This window comes from Gracilinanus agilis, chromosome 3 (genome assembly GCF_016433145.1).
Source record: "Gracilinanus agilis isolate LMUSP501 chromosome 3, AgileGrace, whole genome shotgun sequence".
Lineage (NCBI taxonomy): Eukaryota > Metazoa > Chordata > Mammalia > Didelphimorphia > Didelphidae > Gracilinanus > Gracilinanus agilis.
Genome location: NC_058132.1, coordinates 280,242,306 through 280,248,305, shown reverse-complemented (window position 1 = coordinate 280,248,305; position 6,000 = coordinate 280,242,306).

Below are 6,000 nucleotides of genomic sequence, written 5' to 3'. Positions count from 1 at the left end.
AGAAACTGAGGCCCAGAGAGGCTAAGTGACTTGCCCATGGTCACAAAGGTAGTATCAGAAGGGGGATTTGAACTGGTCTGCTATTTCCAGTCAATGTCCTTTCTACTGTACCATGCTGATTCTTTAAGAGAACAACTGTAAGTCTTAGAAGAGGGTTAATTCCTAACCTTGTCTACAGTGTGGTAGCCCAACCCACTTCCATTTTAACATTTATGTATTTATTTAGGAATTGTTCATCTACAGTCATAAATGTAGGATGAATAAAATTATTCCTCCAGAGATTTCTCTTACAGATAGGTTGCCATTGCTCCAATATACTTAATACATTTAAACTCAATAGTGGAGGAAGTAAAGCCCAGTTGGTAGCTTTTATAAAATGAGTATTGGATTCAGGTGGGGTGAAAAAAAAGATAAGACTGTTTGGACTAAGATTAAATCTACAGTAATTATAGAAACCAAAGTCTGGGGGAAATCTTTCACAAGTCTTCTTGCAAAACATGTATAAAATTACTTTCTTTCTTCACCCTTCCCACCCTTTTAAAAGAAAAATCTTTTTATTTCCTTCCAATTCTGTGACCTTGCCACCATGAAATATTGTCCCATAAGGGCATAGCATGTAATGGTGGAGAATCAGAAATGGAGAGATGTCATAGTAAATTCTCTATCTAGCTTCCTCCCTCCAGGCACATGTGCCTTTGCTCTGGACCATCTAGGGAAGAAGACCATTGATCCTGTTTAAAAAAACAAACAAACAAAACATATAAAGATAGAGATTTTAACTTTTCTCTGTGTATGTTGTCCCAGTGCTCACAATCAAAAATATCTTCCAGTTTTCTTTCATAGAAGACTTTGAAGACAGTCAAGTAGGACACACAGGTGCTAGCATAGTTCAGAGATTTCCAATTGGAAGGGTCCTTAGAAGTCTTCTATCCTTAGCCCCTTATTTTACAAATGAAGAAACTGAGATTCAAACGGTTACACAGGTAATAAGTGTCAAAGCTAGGACTGGTGCCCAAATCAAGTGCTTTTTACTGAGGTATTTTACTGAGTGAATGAAAGAATTTTTACTTTTAACCTCTCTTCTAACAATGAGGAGTTCTTTTTTTCCTTCTCTCTCCCTGAGATGACTCTGAACCAGGTCACCCATGGCTATTTTGGATGTGTTCTTCCTTTATGGTACTCGGTTACAATTCCAAAAAATTAGCTAAAACTTGTTGAATCTTGCAAGTTGGCTTTCTTGGTATGGAGAAGGGGAACAGGAACAGGGGTGGGTTTCAAATGAAAGGGCCTTCACAGTGGAAATAATGCCTCTTCATGGTCTGCTGAAGTTATTGAAGCAACTTGTATTGGGTTTGTGTGTCTAATGCCTGCTGTGTCAACACAGGCTGGTCATGTATTATTGTGTGGGCCTGTAATCCTGAAATTTATGGTATGTTCCCAACACCTCCCCACCCTTAAGCAAGCAGGAAAATAGCTTTATTCAGCCAATATGACATACAGTTGATTCTATGATAGTCTGATAGGAAGAATGAACTTGCACGGAAAAGGAAAATGGGGGCTCAATTCAAAAAGCATTCTTGAGTCTATTGCCTTTCAGCTCAAAAAGGATCTTGCATGACAATTACCATCCTTTTAATCCCTTTTGTTTGTTTGCTGTTTTTTCATTGAATTTTGCTCTTAAAAAAAAAACACAAAAAAACAACCAAGTTTCCAGAAAGGTGATATAATGGGATTGCCTATGAAAAAGACTTTGGCTTATCTCTGGATTTTTGTTTTGGATCAGGTCTCTGATTTCATCAGTGAGAGGGTCTCCTGGAGTATTTTCCTTTATCAAAAAAGTTTGTCAATGGCTTTTCAATCTAGAATCTTTTAGAGCCAGAGGCACAGAGACAGAGACATTAAATGATTTGTCCAAAGTCATACAACCAATAGGACTTCCCAGTTCCAGGGCCAGCTCTCTCTCTCTATTATGCCACACTACCTCTCTTGTTGTTCTATGTCTGATTTTTTTTTTAAAAGCAGTTTTCAATTTAGAATTGTTCAATGATCATCTTTCAAAAATGTGTAACTGTAACATGTTTGTTCTATATTGAAAGAAAGAATATAGCTACCAAATAAGAAAAGTAAATGTTTTTTCTTGAGTTGGGAACCTATGTTTCTCTACCTGCCTCCTCTTATAGCATTTTCTCCCATACCATCTTGGGTTTCTTAAGCGTGAGCTTTATAGTCGTTCAAAGAAATAAATCTAGTTTTCTGGTCTTTTGGACTGCCTTGAATTCTCTGGGTTTTCGTGTGTGTGTGTGTATGTGTGTGTGTGTGTGTGTGTGTGTGTGTGTGTGTCTGTCTGTCTGTCTGTCTGTCTGTCTCTCTCTCTCTCTCTCTCTCTCTCTCTCTCTCTCTTTCTCTCTGATGCATCTTGAAAACAAGTGTCCCATGCAGCATTCCACTGGGGATCCTTCTGAGTTCCTTCACTTCACTCTGGGACTAGCTATTTCATATCCTTCTTGGGCATGGGGAGAGGATTGTGTGATTGAATGCAACTAGCAACCCTACAATGGCAGTTTATTATTAGTAGAAGTTGTCAAGGAAATTTATGCCAAGAGTGGTACCAAAAAGTAAAAGTAAACGATGCTTAGGAGAAATACGTTGAAAGAGCATGTTTTAAGTAGGTCAAGCATTTTTCTTCTGTCCCACTTCACTTGCCTTGGTGGGAGGGGTGCCTCTGAATAAAGATATAGAATTTAGGAGATTTTTTAAAAATCAAGTAGTTAAAGTCATCTTTCACCATGTTTACTTACTCTTGTTTTCTTGTTTGCTTCTTTACAGATGAGACTCCACTTAGCATGTCAAAGACTGCATTTATTCACCAATTCCTTTTTTCTCCTACATGATCTCCATTTTATTTTATACACGCTTACTCCAGCCATCTGCGGTACATCAATTTCAGGTATTTTGAACTGTGTAGAATCTCCACGTGTACAGAAGTGTGTTTGGACTCACCCTTCCTTCAGAAACCTGAACAATGTATTTACCATCTCCACCTAGACGACAGCAGAAGGTTCACCACTTAGAATTTCTACCACTGACTCTTGGCGCTGGCTACTTTATTTATGGGCTTCTCCACTGGCACCAAAACCTTTCAGCAGTCCACTCATGCCTGTAAATCCCACTTCTCTGTATCTGAGGTAACACTGCAATAGCCAATCGCCAGATAAAGCAGGTGACTGTGTTCCATCATGACTGTCTGGTTTCCTGTATAATAAACATATTACTTTATATTTTTAGGGGATGAAAAAAATGTGCTGCTATATGGTTTAAAATTTTAATCCTGAACACTTTTCGGAAATGAATTTCCCCAAAGAGGCATTTTTAATATCCTGGTGAAATCTTTGGATCTGTATAATAAACCCTTTAATATGGTACTTGTTAAAAGATGAAGCCAATTTATTCAAAATCCAGAAAAAAAAGCCATCTGTTAGTAGAGACGTAGATTTTGTTCACACGAACACATTTATGTAAATGGAAGGTCATAGCATTCATGTCTGATCTGCTTGCAATTGTACCTGAAGTGATTGGCCCCTATTGTGATGGCCAGCCTGGTTCACCTTTCAGTCCATCAGAAGTATTTAAAATGCTATAAAATCTGACCAATGGAAATGGAGAATTTTGTTCCCTAGCCTTTCCCTATGCTCTGATCTACTAGAAAGTAGAATTAAAAGACCCCCCCACACACTTTCTTTTAAGGAAGATTTGGAGGAGATAATCTTGAATAAATCCAGGAACATCTCAGCTGTTGGAAAAGGAAGTTTAGAAGCTGAAAATTTTTATACCTGACTGTAAATGTGTAGTTCTGTAGAAGAATTCTGTTGTTTTAATTCATTTAGTCCATGATTCTTTTTGTTGGTATTCTTTTTTGGCACCAGATAGATATGACAGCCCCATCTTAATGGTGAAAGCGGAAGAAACTGGGATAAATGGGATTTAGAACAGGCAAAGTTTATAAGTACTTGAACACCGTCTTGGCTTCATACTCATAAATCCTTAATTTCAGATGTGCCGATTAAGATGTGACTTGTCCAAGCAGTCAAAGTTTCATTAATCTGTTCTGCTCTCCCTGCTCACCCACCCCCTGCAGACACACATATTAATCTTGCTTGCTGCAATTTTCTGTGACAACTCTGCTATTTAAACCAATAATTAGTTGCTGAATTTTGCCTATTTGGGGGCATATCTGTGCCAGCCAATGATGATGGCTCAGGATGGGCTTGGAACAAAGTATCATGCTTACATATCAGGCACAAACTTTGTGAATCAGTGAATTAGAATATGGCCACCAGGAGAATAAAGGTGATGCCCACAGTGCTGTTGTGTGTAGGCAGGTGGCTAAGAATAGCTAAATATGCATTTCTACATAGTCTACCTGTAGGCACATGTGCTTAACCATCTAAAAAACAAACTGAAAGGTTGTTGATTGGCTTCAAACCTTGGATTTCCAACAAACAACCAATTATCTAGCCCTCGATCTAACCTAGTTTTTTTCCTTAAAAGATTGTCTAGTCTAGTAACTTTTATAGCAGAACATCCTTGACCTATTTATTGGTTAAATGTTGCACTGGTTCATTTGTTTGGCTTTTTTTTTTTTTTTTTGGATGGGGATGAGGGGAGTGAGAGGAAAGCGTGAGTGGGAGCCTAGGTAGTTTTATTATTTATTTAATATAATGTATCATTTTACATTGGTTCATGTTTTCCCCATTGTGTTCTTGAAGGTATGCACTGCCAGAAAAAGAAGCTGTCAGACTGACATTTTCAGTCTGCTAAAAGGCCAGCCTAGGGTAAACTAGGCTGCCTTATCAGTTAGTTACACACAGCTGAAATGTGTATTATCAACAAGGTAGTACCAAGCTACCTCTGATTTTCCCCCCCTAAAACATCAGTCCTGGAGAAGAATGCCAATGAATGAATTGCCATAATATCATTGTACATGACATATGTTGTATTATTTTTATACACTCATTTTGTGTAAATGGGCAGAGGTCAGGAATTTGGGGTCTCATTTGTTTATTAGCATACATTATAAATCCATTTTTTAAATTTGGTTCTTTATTTGAAAAAAATGCAGGCCTAGGGAAGTGATTAATCCACTTTCATTTAATAAGATATTTCTTTTATTTATGCAAATCGATGCAATGGTTGCTTTTAATAAAGGGACACACAAAGTTGTTCTATTCCCAGGAAAAGTTGGTTTTGACATCTCTTAAAGATAATTCTGCTAGTTGCTGATCAGCCAGTCAGTTCATCTAGCTTACATTTTTATGGGACCTCCAAACTAACTTTTACATTGTGACAATAAGATAACTTTGTGCTTCTGGAATGCTTAAAGGGGGCAATTTAATTAGATATTTAAACCTAGGCCCTATATGTTAAACTTAAGTGTATGTAATAACTCACTTCTCTTAGTAGCAAATGTGCTGCAAGTTTGGTTTCCTTCCTTTTGAAGGAAGCATCTCAGTTTTAAATTTCAGAATTTGCTTGAATTTTTTGTATTTTGCTGCTTTAAATTTGTACAAAAATGTAAAACACTTCTCTGCTCTTTGAATTTTACATTGATATTTTGAGGTTTTATAGTATTTCATGTTAATGTGTGCCTCTTCTTTTCTCCAAATAATTTTATAATTCACACAATTTCTGAAAAGTTCTTTGGTGTTGTAAGGGGATAGCCAGGTTGTTTAAATAAACAAATCTACTTTCCAATGAAAAACACACAGGATAAGAAAAGTGTAGTTATAGACTTCAAGATTCATGGTTGGGGGGAAAAATCTTGCTAATGCCAAATGTGTTTAGCTGCTCAGTTACTGAAGAATTCTGTACAAATGTATTTCTTCAAATTACTATTTATTATTTTAGTTTGTTGAATGAAGGAATGTCTAGTAGCCTGAGAGAAAAGAACAATGAAAGCTTTCTAAAGGTAAATATGTACTACATTGTGTGTGTGTGTGTGTG